Below are 26500 nucleotides of genomic sequence, written 5' to 3'. Positions count from 1 at the left end.
AGGAGAGTTGCAGAGGGAGGTGTTTTGTTCCAGGGTCCTTAGCTTATTGATGCGCTTTGAGGGCATGTTGGTGTTGAACGCTGAGCTGTAGTCAATGAACAGCATTCTCACACAGGTGTTCCTTTTGTCCAGGTGGGAAAGGGCAGTTTGGAGTGTAATAGAGATTGCATCATCTGTGGATCTGTTGGGGCGGCATGTAAATCAGAGTGGGTCTAGGGTTTCTGGGATAATGGTGTTGATGTGAGCAATGACCAGCCTTTCAAAGCACTTCATGGCTACAGACATGAGTGCAACGGGTCGGTAGTCATTTAGGCAGGTTACCTTAGTGTTCTTGGGCATAGGGACTATGGTGGTCTGCTTAAAACATGTGGGTATTACAGACTCGGACAGGGAGAGGTTGAAAATGTCAGTGAAGACACTTGCCAGTTGGTCAGCACATGCTCGCAGTATACGTCCTGGTAATCTGTCTGGCCCTGCGGCCTTGTGAATGTTGACCTGTTTAAAGGTCTTACTCATATCGGCTGCGGAGAGCGTGATCACACAGTCTTCCGGAACAGCTGCATGTTTCAGTGTTACTTGCCTCGAAGCGAGCATAGAAGTAGTTTAGCTCATCTCGTAGGCTCTTGTCACTGGGCAGCTCTCGGGCTTTGCTTCCACATGTAGTCTGTAATGGTTTGTAAGCCCTGCCACATCCGATGAGCGACAGAGCCTATGTAGTACGATTCGATCTTAGTCCTTTATTGATGCTTTGCCTGTTTAATGGTTCGTTGGAGAGCAAAGCGGAATTTCTTATAAGCTTCCGGGTTGGAGTCCCGCTCCTTGAAAGCGGCAGCTCTAGCCATTAGCTCAGTGCGGATGTTTCCTGTAATCCATGGCTTCTGGTTGGGGTATGTACGTACAGTCACTGTGGGGAACGACGTCCTCGATGCACTTATTGATGAAGCCAGTGACTGATGTGATGTACTCCTCAATGCCATCGGAGGAATCCAGGAAACATATTCCAGTCTGTGATGGCAAAACAGTCCTGTAGCTTATCATCTGCTTCATCTGACCACTTTTTTATTGATCAAGTCACGTGTGCTTCCTGCTTTAATTTTTGCTTGTTAGCAGGAATCGGGAATATATAGTTATGGACAGATTTGCCGAATGGAGGGTGAAGGAGAGCTTTGTACACGTCTCTGTCTGAGGAGTAAAGGTGGTCTAAAGTTTTCTTCCTTCTGGTTGCACATTTAACATACTGATAGAAATTTGGTGAACCTGATTTAAGTTTCCCTGCATTAAAGTCACCGGCCACTAGGAGTGCCGCTTCTGGGTGAGCATGTTCTTGTTTGCTTATAGCGGAATACAGCTCATTCAATGCTGTCTTAATGCCAGCCTCTGACTGTGGTGGTATGAAAACAGCTACAAAGAATACAGATGAAAACTCTCTCGGAAGGTTTTCATCTGTATTCTCTTATCATGAGAAACTCTACCTCAGGCGAGCAATAGCTCGAGACTTCCTTAGATATCGTGTACCAGCTGTTGTTTACAAAAATACATAGCCCACCGCCCCTTGACTTACCAGATGCTGCTGTTCTATCCTGCCGGTACATCGTATAACCAGCCAGCTGTATGTTGGTATTGTCATCGTTTAGCCACAACTCCATGAAGCATGAGATTTTACACCTCGCTCTCTGTGGTCCAGACCTGTTAGAGAACATGGTTTGGGGAAACACCTCACTCTCTGTGGTCCAGACCTATTAGAGAACATGGTTTGGGGAAACACCTCGCTCTCTGTGGTCCAGACCTGTTAGAGAACATGGTTTGGGGAAACACCTCGCTCTCTGTGGTCCAGACCTGTTAGAGAACATGGTTTGGGGAAACACCTCGCTCTCTGTGGTCCAGACCTGTTAGAGAACATGGTTTGGGGAAACACCTCACTCTCTGTGGTCCAGACCTGTTAGAGAACATGGTCTGTATCCCAAATGGTAACCTATTCTCTATGTAGCCCTATGGGATCTCTATGTAGCCCTATGGGATCTCTATGTAGCTCTAAGGGATCTCTATGTAGCCCTATGGGATCTCTATGTAGCTCTAAGGGATCTCTATGTAGCCCTATGGGATCTCTATGTAGCCCTATGGGATCTCTATGTAGCCCCATGGGATCTCTATGTAGCCCTATGGGATCTCTATGTAGCCCTAAGGGATCTCTATGTAGCCCTATGGGATCTATATGTAGCCCTATGGGATCTCTATGTAGCCCTATGGGATCTCAATGTAGCCCTATGGGATCTCTATGTAGCCCTATGGGATCTCTAGGTAGCCCTATGGGATCTCTATGTAGCCCTATGGGATCTCTATGTAGCCCTATGGGATCTCTATGTAGCCCTATGGGATCTCTATGTAGCCCCATGGGATCTCTATGTAGCCCCATGGGATCTCTATGTAGCCCTATGGGATCTCTATGTAGCCCTATGGGATCTCTATGTAGCCCTATGGGATCTCCAAAGCTGGGACCGAGAGACTGAAAAACAGCTTCTATCTCAAGGCCATCAGACTGTTAAACAGCCACCACTAACAGTGAGTGGCTGCTGCCAACACACTGTCATTGACACTGACCCAACTCCAGCCATTTTAATAATGGGAATTGATGGGAATTATGTAAATATATCACTAGCCACTTTAAACAATGCTACCTTATATAATGTTACTTACCCTACATTATTCATCTCATATGCATATGTATATACTGTACTCTATATCATCGACTGCATCCTTATGTAACACATGTATCACTAGCCACTTTAACTATGCCACTTTGTTTACTTTGTCTACACACTCATCTCATATGTATATACTGTACTCGATACCATCTACTGTATGCTGCTCTGTACCATCACTCATTCATATATCCTTATGTACATGTTCCTTATCCCCTTACACTGTGTATAAGACAGTAGTTTTGGAATTGTTAGTTAGATTACTTGTTGGTTATCACTGCATTGTCGGAACTAGAAGCACAAGCATTTCGCTACACTCGCATTTAACATCTGCTAACCATGTGTATGTGACAAATACAATTTGATTTGATTTGATTTATGTAGCCCTATGGGATCTCTATGTAGCCCCATGGGATCTCTATGTAGCCCTATGGGATCTCTATGTAGCCCTATGGGATCTCTATGTGGCCCTATGGGATCTATATGTAGCCCTATGGGATCTCTATGTAGCCCTATGGGATCTCTATGTAGCCCTATGGGATCTCTATGTAGCCCTATGGGATCTCTATGTAGCCCTATGGGATCTCTATGTAGCCCTATGGGATCTCTATGTAGCCCCATGGGATCTCTATGTAGCCCCATGGGATCTCTATGTAGCCCTATGGGATCTCTACGTAGCCCCATGGGATCTCTATGTAGCCCTATGGGATCTCTAGGTAGCCCTATGGGATCTCTATGTAGCCCTATGGGATCTCTATTTAGTCCTATGGGATCTCTATGTAGCCCCATGGGATCTCTATGTAGCCCCATGGGATCTCTATGTAGCCCTATGGGATCTCTATGTAGCCCTATGGGATCTCTATGTAGCCCTATGGGATCTCTATGTAGCCCTATGGGATCTCTATGTAGCCCTATGGGATCTCTATGTAGCCCTATGGGATCTCTATGTAGCCCTATGGGATCTCTATGTAGCCCCATGGGATCTCTATGTAGCCCTATGGGATCTCTATGTAGCCCTATGGGATCTCTATGTAGCCCTATGGGATCTCTATGTAGCCCTATGGGATCTCTATGTAGCCCCATGGGATCTCTATGTAGCCCTATGGGATCTCTATGTAGCCCTATGGGATCTCTATGTAGCCCTATGGGATCTCTATGTAGCCCTATGGGATCTCTATGTAGCCCCATGGGATCTCTATGTAGCCCCATGGGATCTCTATGTAGCCCTATGGGATCTCTATGTAGCCCTATGGGATCTCTATGTAGCCCTATGGGATCTGGTCAACAGTATATAAAGGGAATAGGGTGCCATTTATGACGTGATCGGACTCTGACCACAGCCTGTTTTCTGAGTGATGGGACTGAGAGGCTGAGAGGCTGAGAGGCTGAGAGGCTGAATGGCTGAGAGGCTGAGAGGCTGACAGGCTGACAGGCTGAGAGGCTGAGAGGCTGAGAGGCTGAGAGGCTGAGAGGCTGAGAGGCTGAGAGGCTGAGTGGCTGAGAGGCTGAGAGGCTGAGAGGCTGACAGGCTGAGAGGCTGAGAGGCTGAGTGGCTGACAGGCTGAGAGGCTGAGAGACTGAGAGGCTGAGAGGCTGAGTGGTGAGAGGCTGAGTGGTGAGAGGCTGAGAGTCTGAGTGGCTGAGTGGCTGAGTGGCTGAGTGGCTGAGTGGCTGAGTGGCTGAGAGGCTGAGAGGCTGACAGGCTGAGTGGCTGAGTGGCTGAGTGGCTGAGTGGCTGAGTGGCTGAGAGGCTGAGAGGCTGACAGGCTGAGTGGCTGACAGGCTGAGAGGCTGAGTGGCTGACAGACTGACAGGCTGACAGGCTGAGAGGCTGACAGGCTGAGAGGCTGAGTGGCTGAGAGGCTGAGAGGCTGAGTGGCTGACAGGCTGAGAGGCTGAGAGGCTGAGTGGCTGACAGGCTGAGAGGCTGAGAGGCTGACAGGCTGAGAGGCTGAGAGGCTGAGAGGCTGAGAGGCTGAGAGGCTGACAGGCTGACAGGCTGACAGGCTGACAGGCTGAGAGGCTGAGTGGCTGAGAGGCTGAGAGGCTGAGAGGCTGAGAGGCTGACAGGCTGACAGGCTGAGAGGCTGAGAGGCTGAGAGGCTGAGAGGCTGAGAGGCTGAGAGGCTGAGAGGCTGACAGGCTGACAGGCTGACAGGCTGACAGGCTGAGAGGCTGAGAGGCTGAGAGGCTGAGAGGCTGAGAGGCTGAGAGGCTGACAGGCTGACAGGCTGAGAGGCTGAGAGGCTGACAGGCTGACAGGCTGACAGGCTGACAGGCTGAGAGGCTGAGAGACTGACATGCTGACAGGCTGAGAGGCTGAGAGGCTGAGACTCTCAACATGGAATGAATCTCATTCAGTATTTACCTTTATTAGATAGGATCAATAAACCACTGATGTTTGGGGGGAGAGGAGAGGAGAGCCCCTACATCAGCAGAAGATTAAGTCTGATCTGCAGTACAACTGGTAAACAGGGATTTGCAGAAAGTGATTTAGCATTGATTGCCCTGCCTACTGCAACCACGGCCTAACTGCATTATGCAGGCATTATTGATAGGCTGAAGTGTCTGTACTGTACTATAGTGTACAATCATGTACTATAGTATACTATACTGTACTGTACTTTACAATCGTGTACTATAGTGTATTATACTGTACTATAGTGTACTATCATGTACTATACTGTACTAAAGTGTACAATCATGTACTCTAGTGTACTATACTGTAATATAGTGTACTATCATGTGCTATAGTGTACTATGCTGTACTATAGTGTACTATCATTTAGTATAGTCTACTGTACTGTAATATAGTGTACAATCATGTACTATAGTGTACTATACTGCAATATAGTGTACAATCATGTACTATAGTGTACTATACTGTACTGTAGTGTACTATAGTGTAGTTCACTATACTGCACTATACTGTACTATAGTGTATTATACTGTACTGTAGTGTACTATACTGTAGTGTAGTGTACTATACTGTACAATCATGTACTATAGTGTACTATACTGTACTGTAGTGTACTATAGTGTATTATACTGTACTGTAGTGTACTATACTGTACTGTAGTGGACTATACTGTAGTGTAGTGTACTATAGTGTATTATACTGTACTGTAGTGTACTATACTGTACTGTAGTGTACTATACTGTAGTGTAGTGTACTATACTGTACAATCATGTACTATAGTGTAATATACTGTACTGTAGTGTACTATAGTGTAGTGTACTATACTGTACTGTAGTGTATTATACAGTACTGTAGTGTACTATACTGTATTATAGTGAACAATCATGTACTGTAGTGTACTATACTGTAGTGTACTATACTAAACTATGCTGTACTATAATGTACTATACTGTAGTGTACTATACTAAACTATACTGTACTATAGTGTACTATACTGTACCGTAGTGTACTATACTGTAGTGTACTAAACTGTACTATACTGTACTATAGTGTACTATACTGTACTGTGCTGTAGTGTACTATACTGTTCTATACTGTACTATGGTGTACTGTAGTGTACTATCGTGTACTAAACTGTACTATAGTGCTATAGTGTACAATCATGTACTATAGTGTACTATACTGTAGTATACGCAACTGTAGTGCACTATACGATAGTGCACTATATTGTACTATACTGTAGTGTAATGTAGTGTACTATACTGTACTATACTGTACTATGATATAGTGTATTATACTGTACTGTTCTATAGTGTACTATACTGTACAATACTGTACTGTACTATAATGTAGTACACTTCAACTGTGAGAGACAGAATCTAAAACAAGAATCCAGAAAATCACATTGTATGATTTTTAAATAATTAATTTGCATTTTATTCAAATATGTCAAATGTTATTATTATGTCAAAAGTCAGTTTTGGATGTATCTTATTATTATTATTATTATTATTATTATTATTATTATTATTAAATGTAATGGATGTTGACTGGCATCTGGGCCATGTGGTTGAGAGGGGCGGGGCAGGCAGACAGATCGGAGCAGCACTAGGCTTGTAGTAGGTTGTTGGGGGGGGGATGATGTAGCAGACTGCGTTACGCGGTGGAATAAACAGCCTCGTCTTCTTGGGACTGACTGATTCTGCTGAGTACGTTGGCTCTGTTGGCTCTGTGACGAGGGTCCTCTGACTGCCCTCTCCGTTCCTTTCTTCCTGTGACGACGGTAGAGGATTCACTCAGTCCTCCGACTACCCTCTGCTCCTCTCCTCCCTTGACGAGGGTACAGGATTAACTCAGTCCTCTGACTGCCCTCTCCTCCTCTCCATTCCTCTCTTTTCCTCTTCTCTGTTCCTCTCTTTCTGTGACGAGGGTACAGGATTTAATTATTATTATTATTTATTTTTTTACGTTTATTTAACTAGTCAAGTCAGTTAAAGAACAAATTCTTATTTTCAATGACGGCCTAGGAACAGTGGGTTAACTGCCTCGTTCAGGATTTACTCAGTCCTCTGACTACAGACGAGACCCTGTCCTCGTCTATTCATTGGACTGATTGGAAGGTACAGTAAATGTAGGTATATGAGTGCTTACTGTGTGTAAATGTCTTGTCTAGGTTAGGTGGTTGGTTTGTAAAGATGTGTTAAGTAGCCAGTCTGGCCGGGCCAGGGAATGCATTGCAGTGTGTGTTTATCATATCTCAGTGAGAGAGAGTGGGAGAAGGAGTGAGAGGGAGAGGGAGATGAGAGAGTGGGAGACAGGGACAGGGAGGAGGAGGGAGAGAGAGAGAGAGAGAGAGAGAGTGAGCGAGCGAGGGAGAGAGAGTAAGGGAGAAGAAGGGAGCGAGAGGAGGGAGAAGGATGGAGAGAGGAGGGAGAAGGAGGGAGAGAGAGAGAGAGAGGAGAGAGAGAGAGAGAGAGAGAGAGAGAGAGAGAGAGAGAGAGTGAGATCTAAATGAGTCCCACGAGGCTGATTCAGTGTCAGTGTAATGCGCTTGTCAGTGGAGATAATGTGATAACTGCAAAGTAGTGAAAGTGTGTGTGTTGTTTCTGTCGCTGTCTGTGTGTGTGTTGTTTTTGTCGCTGTCAGTCTGTGTGGGTTGTTTGTGTTTGCATGATATTGCTGTAAACTGCAAAGTAGTCTGGGTAATGCTGGCCTATGAAATAGGCCCAGGTATATTTACATGTCACAGGCCTGTCATTCCAGTCAGACAACAGACATCTTCCTTCCTCTACTGAAACTCAACAGTCAGACATATTCCTTCCTCTACTGAAACCCAACAGTCAGACATCTTCCTTCCTCTACTGAAACCCAACAGTCAGACATCTTCCTTCCTCTACTGAAACCCAACAGTCAGACATCTTCCTTCCTCTACTGAAACCCAACAGTCAGACATCTTCCTTCCTCTACTGAAACCCAACAGTCAGACATCTTCCTTCCTCCACTGAAACCAATCAGTCAGACATCTTCCTTCCTCTACTGAAACCCAACAGTCAGACATCTTCCTTCCTCTACTGACACCCAACAGACAGACCTCTTCCTCTACTGAAACCCAACAGTCAGACATCTTCCTTCCTCCACTGAAACCCAACAGTCAGACATCTTCCTTCCTCTACTGAAACCCAACAGACAGACCTCTTCCTCTACTGAAACCCAACAGTCAGACATCTTCCTTCCTCCACTGAAACCAATCAGTCAGACATCTTCCTTCCTCTACTGAAACCCAACAGTCAGACATCTTCCTTCCTTTACTGAAACCCAACAGTCAGACATCTTCCTCTACTGAAACCCAACAGTCAGAAATCTTCATTCCTCTACTGAAACACAAAAGTCAGACATCTTCCTTCCTCCACTGAAACCCAACAGTCAGACATCTTCCTTCCTCTACTGACACCCAACAGACAGACCTCTTCCTCTACTGAAACCCAACAGTCAGACATCTTCCTTCCTCTACTGAAACCCAACAGTCAGACATCTTCCTTCCTCTACTGAAACCCAACAGTCAGACATCTTCCTTCCTCTACTGAAACCCAACAGTCAGACATCTTCCTTCCTCTACTGAAACCCAACAGTCAGACATCTTCCTTCCTCTACTGAAACCCAACAGTCAGACATCTTCCTTCCTCTACTGACACCCAACAGACAGACCTCTTCCTCTACTGAAACCCAACAGTCAGACATCTTCCTCTACTGAAACCCAACAGTCAGACATCTTCATTCCTCTACTGAAACCCAAAAGTCAGACATCTTCCTTCCTCCACTGAAACCCAACAGTCAGACATCTTCCTTCCTCCACTGAAACCAATCAGTCAGACATCTTCCTTCCTCTACTGAAACCCAACAGTCAGACATCTTCCTTCCTTTACTGAAACCCAACAGTCAGACATCTTCCTCTACTGAAACCCAACAGTCAGAAATCTTCATTCCTCTACTGAAACACAAAAGTCAGACATCTTCCTTCCTCCACTGAAACCCAACAGTCAGACATCTTCCTTCCTCTACTGACACCCAACAGACAGACCTCTTCCTCTACTGAAACCCAACAGTCAGAAATCTTCATTCCTCTACTGAAACCCAAAAAAGTCAGACATCTTCCTTCCTCTACTGAAACCCAACAGTCAGACATCTTCCTTCCTCTACTGAAACCCAACAGTCAGACATCTTCCTTCCTCTACTGAAAACCAACAGTCAGACATCTTCCTTCCTCTACTGAAACCCAACAGTCAGAAATCTTCATTCCTCTACTGAAACCCAACAGTCAGACATCTTCCTTCCTCTACTGAAACCCAACAGTCAGACATCTTCCTTCCTCCACTGAAACCCAACAGTCAGACATCTTCCTTCCTCTACTGAAACCCAACAGTCAGACATCTTCCTTCCTCTACTGAAACCCAACAGTCAGACATCTTCCTCTACTGAAACCCAACAGTCAGAAATCTTCATTCCTCTACTGAAACCCAAAAGTCAGACATCTTCCTTCCTCCACTGAAACCCAACAGTCAGACATCTTCCTTCCTCTACTGACACCCAACAGACAGACCTCTTCCTCTACTGAAACCCAACAGTCAGACATCTTCCTTCCTCTACTGAAACCCAACAGTCAGACATCTTCCTTCCTCTACTGAAAACCAACAGTCAGACATCTTCCTTCCTCTACTGAAACCCAACAGTCAGACATCTTCCTTCCTCCACTGAGACCAAGCAGTCAGACATCTTCCTTCCTCTACTGAAACCCAACAGTCAGACATCTTCCTTCCTCTACTGAAACCCAACAGTCAGACATCTTCCTTCCTCTACTGAAACCCAACAGTCAGACATCTTCCTTCCTCTACTGAAACCCAACAGTCAGACATCTTCTTTCCTCTACTGAAAACCAAGAAGATGTCTGACTGGGGTTATCATAACAGTACATCTTCCTTCCTCTACTGAAACCCAACAGTCGGACATCTTCCTTCCACCACTGAAACCCAACAGTTAGACATCTTCCTTCCTCTACTGAAACCCAGCAGTCAGACATCTTCCTTCCTCTACTGAAACCCAACAGTCAGACATCTTACTTCCTCTACTGAAACCCAACCGTCAGACATCTTCCTTCCTCTACTGAAACCCAACAGTCAGACATCTTCCTTCCTCCAATGAAACCAATCAGTCAGACATCTTCCTTCCTCTACTGAAACCCAACAGTCAGACATCTTCCTTCCTCTACTGAAACCCAACAGTCAGACATCTTCCTCTACTGAAACCCAACAGTCAGACATCTTCCTTCCTCTACTGAAACCCAACAGTCAGAAATCTTCATTCCTCTACGGACACCCAACACACAGACCTCTTCCTCTACTGAAACCCAAAAGTCAGACATCTTCCTTCCTCTACTGAAACCCAACAGTCAGACATCTTCCTTCCTCTACTGAAACCCAACAGTCAGACATCTTCCTTCCTCTACTGAAACCCAACAGTCAGACATCTTCCTTCCTCCACTGAAACCAAGCAGTCAGACATCTTCCTTCCTCTACTGAAACCCAACAGTCAGACATCTTCCTTCCTCTACTGAAACCCAACAGTCAGACATCTTCCTTCCTCTACTGAAAACCAAGAAGATGTCTGACTGGGGTTATCATAACAGTACATCTTCCTTCCTCTACTGAAACCCAACAGTCAGACATATTACTTCCTCTACAGAAACCCAACAGTCAGACATCTTCCTTCCTCTACTGAAACCCAACAGTCAGACATCTTCCTTCCTCTACTGAAACCCAACAGTCAGACATCTTCCTTCCTCCACTGAAACCCAGCAGTCAGACATCTTCCTTCCTCTACTGAAACCCAACAGTCAGACATCTTCCTTCCTCTACTGAAACCCAACAGTCAGACATCTTCCTTCCTCCACTGAAACCAATCAGTCAGACATCTTATATATAAATAAATAAATAAATAAATAAATAATCTTCCTTCCTCTACTGAAACCCAACAGTCAGACATCTTCCTTCCTCTACTGAAACCCAACAGTCAGACATCTTCCTCTACTGAAACCCAACAGTCAGACATCTTCCTTCCTCTACTGAAACCCAACAGACAGACCTCTTCCTCTACTGAAACCCAACAGTCAGACATCTTCCTTCCTCTACTGAAAACCAACAGTCAGACATCTTCCTTCCTCTACTGAAACCCAACAGTCAGAAATCTTCATTCCTCTACTGAAACCCAACAGTCAGACATCTTCCTTCCTCCACTGAAACCAAGCAGTCAGACATCTTCCTTCCTCTACTGACACCCAACACAGACCTCTTCCCCTACTGAAACCCAAAAGTCAGACATCTTCCTTCCTCTACTGAAACCCAACAGTCAGACATCTTCCTTCCTCTACTGAAACCCAACAGTCAGACATCTTCCTCTACTGAAACCCAACAGTAAGAAATCTTCATTCCTCTACTGAAACCCAACAGTCAGACATTTTCCTTCCTCTACTGAAACCCAACAGTCAGACATCTTCCTTCCTCTACTGAAACCCAACAGTCACACATCTTCCTCTACTGAAACCCAACAGTCAGAAATCTTCATTCCTCTACTGAAACCCAACAGTCAGACATCTTCCTTCCTCTATTGAAACCCAACAGTCAGACATTATGGGGCGGCAGGGGAGCCTAGTGGAAGGTTGCAAGTTCAAACCCCCGAACCCTCCACTGAAACCCAACAGTCAGACATTTTCCTTCCTCTACTGAAACCCAACAGTCAGACATCTTCCTTCCTCTACTGACACCCAACAGACAGACCTCTTCCTCTACTGAAACCCAACAGTCAGACATCTTCCTTCCCCTACTGACACCCAACAGTCAGACATCTTCCTTCCTCTACTGAAACCCAACAGTCAGACATCTTCCTTCCTCTACTGAAACCCAACAGTCAGACATCTTCCTTCCTCTACTGAAACCCAACAGTCAGACATCTTCCTTCTTCTACTGACACCCAACAGTCAGACATCTTCCTTCCTCTACTGAAACCCAACAGTCAGACATCTTCCTTCCTCTACTGAAACCCAACAGTCAGACATCTTCCTTCCTCTACTGAAACCCAACAGTCAGACATCTTCCTTCCTCTACTGAAACCCAACAGTCAGACATCTTCCTTCCTCTACTGAAACCCAACAGTCAGACATCTTCCTTCCTCTACTGAAACCCAACAGTCAGACATCTTCCTTCCTCTACTGAAACCCAACAGTCAGACATCTTCCTTCCTCCACTGAAACCAATCAGTCAGACATCTTCCTTCCTCTACTGAAACCCAACAGTCAGACATCTCAGACAAACCCAGCAGTCAGACATCTTCCTTCCTCTACTGAAACCCAACAGTCAGACATCTTCCTTCCTCTACTGAAACCCAACAGTCAGACATCTTCCTCACCTCTACTGAAACCCAACAGTCAGACATCTTCCTTCCTCTACTGAAACCCAACAGTCAGACATCTTCCTTCCTCTACTGAAACCCAACAGTCAGACATCTTCATTCCTCTACTGAAACCCAACAGTCAGACATTTTCCTTCCTCTACTGAAACCCAACAGTCAGACATCTTCCTTCCTCTACTGAAACCCAACAGTCACACATCTTCCTCTACTGAAACCCAACAGTCAGAAATCTTCATTCCTCTACTGAAACCCAACAGTCACACATCTTCCTCTACTGAAACCCAACAGTCAGACATCTTCCTTCCTCTATTGAAACCCAACAGTCAGACATTATGGGGCGGCAGGGGAGCCTAGTGGAAGGTTGCAAGTTCAAACCCCCGAACCCTCCACTGAAACCCAACAGTCAGACATTTTCCTTCCTCTACTGAAACCCAACAGTCAGACATCTTCCTTCCTCTACTGACACCCAACAGACAGACCTCTTCCTCTACTGAAACCCAACAGTCAGACATCTTCCTTCCCCTACTGACACCCAACAGTCAGACATCTTCCTTCCTCTACTGAAACCCAACAGTCAGACATATTCCTTCCTACACTGAAACCCAACAGTCAGACATCTTCCTTCCTCTACTGAAACCCAACAGTCAGACATCTTCCTTCCTCTACTGAAACCCAACAGTCAGACATCTTCCTTCCTCTACTGAAACCCAACAGTCAGACATCTTCCTTCCTCTACTGAAACCCAACAGTCAGACATCTTCCTTCCTCTACTGAAACCCAACAGTCAGACATCTTCCTTCCTCTACTGAAACCCAACAGTCAGACATCTTCCTTCCTCTACTGAAACCCAACAGTCAGACATCTTCCTTCCTCCACTGAAACCCAACAGTTAGACATCTTCCTTCCTCTACTGAAACCCAGCAGTCAGACATCTTCCTTCCTCTACTGAAACCCAACAGTCAGACATCTTCCTTCCCCTACTGACACCCAACAGTCAGACATCTTCCTCACCTCTACTGAAACCCAACAGTCAGACATCTTCCTTCCTCTACTGAAACCCAACAGTCAGACATCTTCCTTCCTCTACTGAAACCCAACAGTCAGACATCTTCCTTCCTCTACTGAAACCCAACAGTCAGACATCTTCCTTCCTCTACTGAAACCCAACAGTCAGACATCTTCCTTCCTCCACTGAAACCCAACAGTCAGACATCTTCCTTCCTCTACTGAAACCCAACAGACAGACCTCTTCCTCTACTGAAACCCAACAGTCAGACATCTTCCTTCCTCTACTGAAACCCAACAGTCAGACATCTTCCTTCCTCTACTGAAACCCAACAGTCAGACATCTTCCTTCCTCTACTGAAACCCAACAGTCAGACATCTTCCTTCCTCTACTGAAACCCAACAGTCAGACATCTTCCTTCCTCTACTGAAACCCAACAGTCAGACATCTTCCTTCCTCTACTGAAACCCAACAGTCAGACATCTTCCTTCCTCCACTGAAACCCAACAGTCAGACATCTTCCTTCCTCTACTGAAACCCAACAGTCAGACATCTTCCTTCCTCTACTGAAACCCAACAGTCAGACATCTTCCTTCCTACACTGAAACCCAACAGTCAGACATCTTCCTTCCTACACTGAAACCCAACAGTCAGACCTCTTCCTTCCTCTACTGAAACCCAACAGTCAGACATCTTCCTTCCTCTACTGAAACCCAACAGTCAGACATCTTCCTTCCTCCACTGAAACACAACAGTCAGACATCTTCCTCCACTGAAACCCAACAGTCAGACATCTTCCTTCCTCTACTGAAACCCAACAGTCAGACATCTTCCTTCCTCTACTGAAACCCAACAGTCAGACATCTTCCTTCCTCTACTGAAACCCAACAGTCAGACATCTTCCTTCCTCTAATGAAACCCAACAGTCAGACATCTTCCTTCCTCTACTGAAACCCAACAGTCAGACATCTTCCTTTCTCTACTGAAACCCAACAGTCAGACATCTTCCTTCCTCTACTGAAACCCAACAGTCAGACATCTTCCTCCACTGAAACCCAACAGTCAGACATCTTCCTTCCTCTACTGAAACCCAACAGTCAGACATCTTCCTTCCTCTACTGAAACCCAACAGTCAGACATCTTCCTTCCTCTACTGAAACCCAACAGTCAGACATCTTCCTTCCTCTACTGAAACCCAACAGTCAGACATCTTCCTTCCTCCACTGAAACCCAACAGTCAGACATCTTCCTTCCTCTACTGAAACCCAACAGTCAGACATCTTCCTTCCTCTACTGAAACCCAACAGTCAGACATCTTCCTTCCTACACTGAAACCCAACAGTCAGACATCTTCCTTCCTCTACTGAAACCCAACAGTCAGACATCTTCCTTCCTCTACTGAAACCCAACAGTCAGACATCTTCCTTCCTCTACTGAAACCCAACAGTCAGACATCTTCCTTCCTCCACTGAAACACAACAGTCAGACATCTTCCTCCACTGAAACCCAACAGTCAGACATCTTCCTTCCTCTACTGAAACCCAACAGTCAGACATCTTCCTTCCTCTACTGAAACCCAACAGTCAGACATCTTCCTTCCTCTACTGAAACCCAACAGTCAGACATCTTCCTTCCTCTAATGAAACCCAACAGTCAGACATCTTCCTTCCTCTACTGAAACCCAACAGTCAGACATCTTCCTTTCTCTACTGAAACCCAACAGTCAGACATCTTCCTTCCTCTACTGAAACCCAACAGTCAGACATCTTCCTCCACTGAAACCCAACAGTCAGACATCTTCCTTCCTCTACTGAAACCCAACAGTCAGACATCTTCCTTCCTCCACTGAAACCCAACAGTCAGACATCTTCCTTCCTACACTGAAACCCAACAGTCAGACATCTTCCTTCCTCTACTGAAACCCAACAGTCAGACATCTTCCTTCCTCTACTGAAACCCAACAGTCAGACCTCTTCCTCTACTGAAACCCAACAGTCAGACATCTTCCTTCCTCTACTGAAACCCAACAGTCAGACATCTTCCTTCCTCTACTGAAACCCAACAGTCAGACATCTTCCTTCCTCTACTGAAACCCAACAGTCAGACATCTTCCTTCCTCTACTGAAACCCAACAGTCAGACCTCTTCCTCTACTGAAACCCAACAGTCAGACATCTTCCTTCCTCTACTGAAACCCAACAGACAGACCTCTTCCTTCCTCTACTGAAACCCAACAGTCAGACATCTTCCTTCCTCTACTGACACCCAACAGTCAGACATCTTCCTTCCTCTATTCAGGCTGTCACATGAAAATACATTAAAGGGATTCCTCTCCTGCATAATGTATAGCCAGGCTGTGATTGGTTAATATCTGGTTGGCAACAGCAGCAGACTAGTCCCTCCTGCTTCTCATTCTGCCTGCCGTGTGTGTGTGTGTGTGTGTGTGTGTGTGTGTGTGTGTGTGTGTGTGTGTGTGTGTGTGTGTGTGTGTGTGTGTGTGTGTGTGTGTGTGTGTGTGTGTGTGTGTGTGTGTGTGTGTGTGTGTGTGTGTCTGTGCCTATGTGTGTGTGTGTGCCTATGTGTGTGTGTATTCGTCATGCTGCTGTGCTTCTCTCTGCCTGCAAGGGGGCTGCCTGTGCTGCAGCATCAACAGTAGCGCTGTCACCATGGCAGCAGGGAGGGCTCTGACCCCCCGGAGTGTAGTAACCATAGGAACAATGTACAAGCTGCAGGCGTGACCTGGATTCCACACTACCCCTGTTGTACGACCGTATTAATAGTAGTCAGTAGTTAGTGTGCTTTTGCTAGGGCCTACCATGTCACATGACCTGGATTTCTAAAATGTATTTAAACAAAAAAAAAAAAAGTTAAGCAATTGTCTGAGGATGGTGCTGGACCGTGGGACACGGAAAATAAATGTGGCCAGTTTGGCCTGTGTGTCCTGTAGCTCAGTTGGTAGAGCATGGCGCTTGTAACGCCAGGGTAGTGGGTTCGATTCCCGGGACCACCCATACGTAGAATGTATGCACACATGACTGTAAGTCGCTTTGGATAAAAGCGTCCGCTAAATGGCATATATTATTGATTATAAACAGGTCAACAACAAAAAAAACAGGTTAAAATTCAGATCACGTGACAGGATCAACCAAAACACAGGTGAATATCTACAGCCCATTCAGACTGTTACTGTACTGTACTGTTATGATAACCCCTATTCAGACTGTTACTGTACTGTACTGTTATGATAACCCCTATTCAGACTGTTACTGTACTGTACTGTTATGATAACCCCTATTCAGACTGTTACTGTACTGTACTGTTATGATAACCCCTATTCAGACTGTTACTATACTGTTATGATAACCCCTATTCAGACTGTCACTGTACTGTTATGATAACCCCCATTCAGACTGTTACTGTACTGTTATGATAACCCCTATTCAGACTGTTACTGTACTGTTATGATAACCCCTATTCAGACTGTTACTGTACTGTTATGATAACCCCTATTCAGACTGTTACTGTACTGTTATGATAACCCCTATTCAGACTGTTACTGTACTGTTATGATAACCCCTATTCAGACTGTTACTGTACTGTACTGTTATGATAACCCCTATTCAGACTGTTACTGTACTGTACTGTTATGATAACCCCTATTCAGACTGTTACTATACTGTTATGATAACCCCTATTCAGACTGTCACTGTACTGTTATGATAACCCCCATTCAGACTGTTACTGTACTGTTATGATAACCCCTATTCAGACTGTTACTGTACTGTTATGATAACCCCTATTCAGACTGTTACTGTACTGTTATGATAACCCCCATTCAGACTGTTACTGTACTGTTATGATAACCCCCATTCAGACTGTTACTGTATTGTTATGATAACCCCCATTCAGACTGTTACTATACTGTTATGATAACCCCCATTCAGACTGTTACTATACTGTTATGATAACCCCTATTCAGACTGTTACTGTACTGTTATGATAACCCCTATTCAGACTGTTACTGTACTGTTATGATAACCCCTATTCAGACTGTTACTGTACTGTTATGATAACCCCTATTCAGACTGTTACTGTACTGTTATGATAACCCCCATTCAGACTGTTACTGTACTGTTATGATAACCCCCATTCAGACTGTTACTATACTGTTATGATAACCCCTATTCAGACTGTTACTGTACTGTTATGATAACCCCTATTCAGACTGTTACTGTACTGTTATGATAACCCCTATTCAGACTGTTACTGTACTGTTATGATAACCCCTATTCAGACTGTTACTATACTGTTATGATAACCCCTATTCAGACTGTTACTGTACTGTTATGATAACCCCTATTCAGACGGTTACTGTTGTTCTTATAGCCAACCCTACCCTAATTCTACTGTCAGTGTGTATAGTCTCCATTCTACTGTCAGTGTGTATAGTCTCCAGTCTACTGTCAGTGTGTATAGTCTCCAGTCTACTGTCAGTGTGTATAGTCTCCATTCTACTGTCAGTGTGTATAGTCTCCATTCTACTGTCAGTGTGTCTCCATTCTACTGTCAGTGTGTATAGTCTCCATTCTACTGTCAGTGTGTATAGTCTCCATTCTACTGTCAGTGTGTATAGTCTCCAGTCTACTGTCAGTGTGTATAGTCTCCAGTCTACTGTCAGTGTGTATAGTCTCCATTCTACTGTCAGTGTGTATAGTCTCCATTCTACTGTCAGTGTGTATAGTCTCCATTCTACTGTCAGTGTGTATAGTCTCCATTCTACTGTCAGTGTGTATAGTCTCCATTCTACTGTCAGTGTGTCTCCATTCTACTGTCAGTGTGTATAGTCTCCAGTCTACTGTCAGTGTGTATAGTCTCCATTCTACTGTCAGTGTGTATAGTCTCCATTCTACTGTCAGTGTGTATAGTCTCCATTCTACTGTCAGTGTGTATAGTCTCCATTCTACTGTCAGTGTGTATAGTCTCCATTCTACTGTCAGTGTGTCTCCATTCTACTGTCAGTGTGTAGTCTCCATTCTACTGTCAGTGTGTATAGTCTCCATTCTACTGTCAGTGTGCATAGTCTCCATTCTACTGTCAGTGTGTATAGTCTCCAGTCTACTGTCAGTGTGTATAGTCTCCAGTCTACTGTCAGTGTGTATAGTCTCCATTCTACTGTCAGTGTGTATAGTCTCCAGTCTACTGTCAGTGTGTATAGTCTCCATTCTACTGTCAGTGTGTATAGTCTCCATTCTACTGTCAGTGTGTATAGTCTCCATTCTACTGTCAGTGTGTATAGTCTCCATTCTACTGTCAGTGTGTATAGTCTCCAGTCTACTGTCAGTGTGTATAGTCTCCATTCTACTGTCAGTGTGTATAGTCTCCAGTCTACTGTCAGTGTGTATAGTCTCCATTCTACTGTCAGTGTGTATAGTCTCCATTCTACTGTCAGTGTGTATAGTCTCCAGTCTACTGTCAGTGTGTATAGTCTCCATTCTACTGTCAGTGTGTATAGTCTCCATTCTACTGTCAGTGTGTATAGTCTCCATTCTACTGTCAGTGTGTATAGTCTCCATTCTACTGTCAGTGTGTATAGTCTCCAGTCTACTGTCAGTGTGTATAGTCTCCAGTCTACTGTCAGTGTGTATAGTCTCCAGTCTACTGTCAGTGTGTCTCCATTCTACTGGCAGTGTGTATAGTCTCCATTCTACTGTCAGTGTGTATAGTCTCCAGTCTACTGTCAGTGTGTCTCCATTCTACTGGCAGTGTGTATAGTCTCCATTCTACTGTCAGTGTGTAGTCAAATCAAATCAAATCAAATCAAGTGTATTTATATAGCCCTTCGTACATCAGCTGATATCTCAAAGTGCTGTACAGAAACCCAGCCTAAAACCCCAAACAGCAAACAATGCAGGTGTAAAAGCACGGTGGCTAGGAAAAACTCCCTAGAAAGGCCAAAACCTAGGAAGAAACCTAGAGAGGAACCGGGCTATGTGGGGTGGCCAGTCCTCTTCTGGCTGTGCCGGGTAGAGATTATAACAGAACATGACCAAGATGTTCAAATGTTCATAAATGACCAGCATGGTCGAATAATAATAAGGCAGAACAGTTGAAACTGGAGCAGCAGCACAGTCAGGTGGACTGGGGACAGCAAGGAGCCATCATGTCAGGTAGTCCTGGGGCACGGTACTAGGGCTCAGGTCCTCCGAGAGAGAGAAAGAAAGAGAGAATTAGAGAGAGCATATGTTGGGTGGCCAGTCCTCTTCTGGCTGTGCCGGGTGGAGATTATAACAGAACGTGGCCAAGATGTTCAAATGTTCATAAATGACCAGCATGGTTGAATAATAGTAAGGCAGAACAGTTGAAACTGGAGCAGCAGCATGGCCAGGTGGACTGGGGACAGCAAGGAGTCATCATGTCAGGTAGTCCTGGGGCATGGTCCTAGGGCTCAGGTCCTCCGAGAGAGAGAAAGAAAGAGAGAAGGAGAGAATTAGAGAACGCACACTTAGATTCACACAGGACACCGAATAGGACAGGAGAAGTACTCCAGATATAACAAACTGACCCTAGCCCCCGACACATAAACTACTGCAGCATAAATACTGGAGGCTGAGACAGGAGGGGTCAGGAGACACTGTGGCCCCATCCGAGGACACCCCGGACAGGGCCAAACAGGAAGGATATAACCCCACCCACTTTGCCAAAGCACAGCCCCCACACCACTAGAGGGATATCTTCAACCACCAACTTACCATCCTGAGACAAGGCCGAGTATAGCCCACAAAGATCTCCGCCACGGTACAACCCAAGGGGGGCAACCCAGACAGGCCGACCACAACAGTGAATCAACCCACCCAGGTGACGCACCCCCAGGGACGGCACGAGAGAGCCCCAGCAAGCCAGTGACTCAGCCCCGTAACAGGGTTAGAGGCAGAGAATCCCAGTGGAAAGAGGGAACCGGCCAGGCAGAGACAGCAAGGGCGGTTCGTTGCTCCAGAGCCTTTCCGTTCACCTTCCCACTCCTGGGCCACACTACACTCAATCATATGACCCACTGAAGAGATGAGTCTTCAGTAAAGACTTAAAGGTTGAGACCGAGTTTGCGTCTCTGACATGGGTAGGCAGACCGTTCCATAAAAATGGAGCTCTATAGGAGAAAGCCCTGCCTCCAGCTGTTTGCTTAGAAATTCTAGGGACAATTAGGAGGCCTGCGTCTTGTGACCGTAGCGTACGTGTAGGTATGTACGGCAGGACCAAATCAGAGAGGTAGGTAGGAGCAAGCCCATGTAATGCTTTGTAGGTTAGCAGTAAAACCTTGAAATCAGCCCTTGCTTTGACAGGAAGCCAGTGTAGAGAGGCTAGCACTGGAGTAATATGATCAAATTTTTTGGTTCTAGTCAGGATTCTAGCAGCCGTATTTAGCACTAACTGAAGTTTATTTAGTGCTTTATCCGGGTAGCCGGAAAATAGAGCATTGCAGTAGTCTAACCTAGAAGTGACAAAAGCATGGATTAATTTTTCTGCATCATTTTTGGACAGAAAGTTTCTGATTTTTGCAATGTTACGTAGATGGAAAAAAGCTGTCCTCGAAATGGTCTTGATATGTTCTTCAAAAGAGAGATCAGGGTCCAGAGTAACGCCGAGGTCCTTCACAGTTTTATTTGAGACGACTGTACAATCATTAAGATTAATTGTCAGATTCAACAGAAGATCTCTTTGTTTCTTGGGACCTAGAACAAGCATCTCTGTTTTGTCCGAGTTTAATAGTAGAAAGTTTGCAGCCATCCACTTCCTTATGTCTGAAACACATGCTTCTAGCGAGGGCAATTTTGGGGCTTCACCATGTTTCATTGAAATGTACAGCTGTGTGTCATCCGCATAGCAGTGAAAGTTTACATTATGTTTTCGAATAACATCCCCAAGAGGTAAAATATATAGTGAAAACAATAGTGGTCCTAAAACAGAACCTTGAGGAACACCGAAATGTACAGTTGATTTGTCAGAGGACAAACCATTCACAGAGACAAACTGATATCTTTCCGACAGATAAGACCTAAACCAGGCCAGAACATGTCCGTGTAGACCAATTTGGGTTTCCAATCTCTCCAAAAGAATGTGGTGATCGATGGTATCAAAAGCAGCACTAAGGTCTAGGAGCACGAGGACAGATGCAGAGCCTCGGTCCGATGCCATTAAAATGTCATTTACCACCTTCACAAGTGCCGTCTCAGTGCTATGATGGGGTCTAAAACCAGACTGAAGCATTTCGTATACATTGTTTGTCTTCAGGAAGGCAGTGAGTTGCTGCGCAACAGCCTTCTCTAAAATCTTTGAGAGGAATGGAAGATTCGATATAGGCCGATAGTTTTTATATTTTCTGGGTCAAGGTTTGGCTTTTTCAAGAGAGGCTTTATTACTGCCACTTTTAGTGAGTTTGGTACACATCCAGTGGATAGAGAGCCGTTTATTATGTTCAACATAGGAGGGCCAAGCACAGGAAGCAGCTCTTTCAGTAGTTTAGTTGGAATAGGGTCCAGTATACAGCTTGAAGGTTTAGAGGCCATGATTATTTTCATCATTGTGTCAAGAGATATAGTACTAAAACACTTGAGCGTCTCTCTTGATCCTAGGTCCTGGCAGAGTTGTGCAGACTCAGGACAACTGAGGTTTGGAGGAATACGCAGGTTTAAAGAGGAGTCCGTAATTTGCTTTCTAATAATCATAATCTTTTCCTCAAAGAAGTTCATGAATTTATCACTGCTAAAGTGAAAGTCATCCTCTCTTGGGGAATGCTGCTTTTTAGTTAGCTTTGCCACAGTTTCAAAAAGGAATTTCGGATTGTTCTTATTTTCCTCAATTAAGTTAGAAAAATAGGACGATCGAGCAGCAGTAAGGGCTCTTCGGTACTGCACGGTACCGTCCTTCCAAGCTAGTCGGAAGACTTCCAGTTTGGTGTGGCGCCATTTCCGTTCCAGTTTTCTGGAAGCTTGCTTCAGAGCTCGGGTATTTTCTGTGTACCAGGGAGCTAGTTTCTTATGAGACATTTTTTTAGTTTTTAGGGGTGCAACTGCATCTAGGGTATTGCGCAAGGTTAAATTGAGATCCTCAGTTAGGTGGTTAACGGATTTTTGTCCTCTGGCGTCCTTGGGTAGGCAGAGGGAGTCTGGAAGGGCATCAAGGAATCTTTGTGTTGTCTGTGAATTTATAGCACGACTTTTGATGTTCCTTGGTTGGGGTCTGAGCAGATTATTTGTTGCAATTGCAAACGTAATAAAATGGTGGTCCGATAGTCCAGGATTATGAGGAAAAACATTAAGATCCACAACATTTATTCCATGGGACAAAACTAGGTCCAGCGTATGACTGTGACAGTGAGTGGGTCCAGAGACATGTTGGACAAAACCCACTGAGTCGATGATGGCTCCAAAAGCCTTTTGGAGTGGGTCTGTGGACTTTTCCATGTGAATATTAAAGTCACCAAAGATTAGAATATTATCTGCAATGACTACAAGGTCTGATAGGAATTCAGGGAACTCAGTGAGAAACGCTGTATATGGCCCAGGAGGCCTGTAAACAGTAGCTATAAAAAGTGATTGAGTAGGCTGCATAGATTTCATGACTAGAAGCTCAAAAGACGAAAACGTGATTTTTTTTTTTTGTAAATTGAAATTTGCTATCGTAAATGTTAGCAACACCTCCGCCTTTGCGGGATGCACGGGGATATGGTCACTAGTGTAGCCAGGAGGTGAGGCCTCATTTAACACAGTAAATTCATCAGGCTTAAGCCATGTTTCAGTCAGGCCAATCACATCAAGATTATGATCAGTGATTAGTTCATTGACTATAATTGCCTTTGAAGTAAGGGATCTAACATTAAGTAGCCCTATTTTGAGATGTGAGGTATCATGATCTCTTTCAGTAATGACAGGAATGGAGGTGGTCTTTATCCTAGTGAGATTGCTAAGGCGAACACCGCCATGTTTAGTTTTGCCCAACCTAGGTCGAGGCACAGACACGTCTCAATGGTGATAGCTGAGCTGACTACACTGACTATGCTAGTGGCAGACTCCACTATGCTGGCAGGCTGGCTAATAGCCTGCTGCCTGGCCTGCACCCTATTTCATTGTGGAGCTCGAGCTAGTCTCCATTCTACTGGCAGTGTGTCTCCATTCTACTGTCAGTGTGTCTCCATTCTACTGTCAGTGTGTATAGTGTCCATTCTACTGTCAGTGTGTATAGTGTCCATTCTACTGTCAGTGTGTATAGTCTCCAGTCTACTGTCAGTGTGTATAGTCTCCATTCTACTGGCAGTGTGTCTCCATTCTACTGTCAGTGTGTCTCCATTCTACTGTCAGTGTGTATAGTGTCCATTCTACTGTCAGTGTGTATAGTGTCCATTCTACTGTCAGTGTGTATAGTCTCCATTCTACTGTCAGTGTCTATAGTCTCCATTCTACTGTCAGTGTGTATAGTCTCCATTCTACTGTCAGTGTGTATAGTCTCCATTCTACTGTCAGTGTGTATAGTCTCCATTCTACTGTCAGTGTGTATAGTCTCCATTCTACTGTCAGTGTGTATAGTCTCCATTCTACTGTCAGTGTGTATAGTCTCCAGTCTACTGTCAGTGTGTATAGTCTCCATTCTACTGTCAGTGTGTCTCCATTCTACTGTCAGTGTGTATAGTCTCCATTCTACTGTCAGTGTGTATAGTCTCCATTCTACTGTCAGTGTGTATAGTCTCCATTCTACTGTCAGTGTCTATAGTCTCCATTCTACTGTCAGTGTCTATAGTCTCCATTCTACTGTCAGTGTGTATAGTCTCCATTCTACTGTCAGTGTGTATAGTCTCCATTCTACTGTCAGTGTGTATAGTCTCCATTCTACTGTCAGTGTCTATAGTCTCCATTCTACTGTCAGTGTGTATAGTCTCCATTCTACTGTCAGTGTGTATAGTCTCCATTCTACTGTCAGTGTGTATAGTCTCCATTCTACTGTCAGTGTGTATAGTCTCCATTCTACTGTCAGTGTGTCTCCATTCTACTGTCAGTGTGTATAGTCTCCATTCTACTGTCAGTGTGTATAGTCTCCATTCTACTGTCAGTGTGTATAGTCTCCATTCTACTGTCAGTGTGTCTCCATTCTACTGTCAGTGTGTATAGTCTCCATTCTACTGTCAGTGTGTATAGTCTCCATTCTACTGTCAGTGTGTCTCCATTCTACTGTCAGTGTGTATAGTCTCCATTCTACTGTCAGTGTGTCTCCATTCTACTGTCAGTGTGTCTCCATTCTACTGTCAGTGTGTATAGTCTCCATTCTACTGTCAGTGTGTCTCCATTCTACTGTCAGTGTGTCTCCATTCTACTGTCAGTGTGTATAGTCTCCATTCTACTGTCAGTGTGTATAGTCTCCATTCTACTATCAGTGTGTATAGTCTCCATTCTACTGTCAGTGTGTCTCCATTCTACTGTCAGTGTGTATAGTCTCCATTCTACTGTCAGTGTGTATAGTCTCCATTCTACTGTCAGTGTGTATAGTCTCCATTCTACTGTCAGTGTGTATAGTCTCCATTCTACTGTCAGTGTGTATAGTCTCCATTCTACTGTCAGTGTGTATAGTCTCCATTCTACTGTCAGTGTGTATAGTCTCCATTCTACTGTCAGTGTGTATAGTCTCCATTCTACTGTCAGTGTGTATAGTCTCCATTCTACTGTCAGTGTGTATAGTCTCCATTCTACTGTCAGTGTGTATAGTCTCCATTCTACTGTCAGTGTGTATAGTCTCCATTCTACTGTCAGTGTGTATAGTCTCCATTCTACTGTCAGTGTGTATAGTCTCCATTCTGTCAGTGTGTATAGTCTCCACTGTCAGTGTGTATAGTCTCCATTCTACTGTCAGTGTGTATAGTCTCCATTCTACTGTCAGTGTGTATAGTCTCCATTCTACTGTCAGTGTGTATAGTCTCCATTCTACTGTCAGTGTGTATAGTCTCCATTCTACTGTCAGTGTGTATAGTCTCCATTCTACTGTCAGTGTGTATAGTCTCCATTCTACTGTCAGTGTGTCTCCATTCTACTGTCAGTGTGTCTCCATTCTACTGTCAGTGTGTATAGTCTCCATTCTACTGTCAGTGTGTATAGTCTCCATTCTACTGTCAGTGTGTATAGTCTCCATTCTACTGTCAGTGTGTCTCCATTCTACTGTCAGTGTGTATAGTCTCCAGTCTACTGTCAGTGTGTATAGTCTCCATTCTACTGTCAGTGTGTATAGTCTCCATTCTACTGTCAGTGTCTCTCCATTCTACTGCCAGTGTGTATAGTCTCCAGTCTACTGCCAGTGTGTATAGTCTCCAGTCTACTGTCAGTGTGTATAGTCTCCATTCTACTGTCAGTGTGTATCGTTCTCCATTCTACTGTCAGTGTGTCTCCATTCTACTGTCAGTGTGTATAGTCTCCAGTCTACTGTCAGTGTGTATAGTCTCCATTCTACTGTCAGTGTGTATAGTCTCCAGTCTACTGTCAGTGTGTATAGTCTCCATTCTACTGTCAGTGTGTATAGTCTCCATTCTACTGTCAGTGTGTCTCCATTCTACTGTCAGTGTGTCTCCATTCTACTGTCAGTGTGTCTCCATTCTACTGTCAGTGTGTATAGTCTCCATTCTACTGTCAGTGTGTATAGTCTCCAGTCTACTGTCAGTGTGTATAGTCTCCAGTCTACTGTCAGTGTGTATAGTCTCCAGTCTACTGTCAGTGTGTATAGTCTCCAGTCTACTGTCAGTGTGTATAGTCTCCATTCTACTGTCAGTGTGTCTCCATTCTACTGTCAGTGTGTATAGTCTCCAGTCTACTGTCAGTGTGTATAGTCTCCATTCTACTGTCAGTGTGTATAGTCTCCATTCTACTGTCAGTGTGTATAGTCTCCAGTC

The 26500-nt window shown here is 44.7% G+C and overlaps 1 protein-coding gene across 5 annotated transcripts in view; it reads left to right on the top strand.

Annotated features, from left to right (window-relative positions):
- The window catches only part of LOC118379552 (phosphatase and actin regulator 3-like), a 117726-nt gene that overhangs the window by 9504 nt on the left and 81722 nt on the right, over positions 1-26500 (top strand). Inside the window, exon 1 of one of the 5 annotated variants that reach the window (XM_052474479.1) lies at positions 6771-7238. The exons of 3 other annotated variants lie outside the window; for them this stretch is intronic. The gene's annotated coding sequence lies outside the window, so the exon portion shown is untranslated. Of the gene's footprint in view, positions 1-6770; positions 7250-26500 lie in introns of those variants that run through there. One more of the 5 variants, XM_052474478.1, reaches the window with a different exon arrangement.

The sequence above is a fragment of the Oncorhynchus keta genome, chromosome 21, assembly GCF_023373465.1.
Source record: "Oncorhynchus keta strain PuntledgeMale-10-30-2019 chromosome 21, Oket_V2, whole genome shotgun sequence".
Lineage (NCBI taxonomy): Eukaryota > Metazoa > Chordata > Actinopteri > Salmoniformes > Salmonidae > Oncorhynchus > Oncorhynchus keta.
The sequence above is the reverse complement of the archived record's forward strand: the minus strand, read 5'-3'. Positions and strand labels throughout refer to the sequence as shown.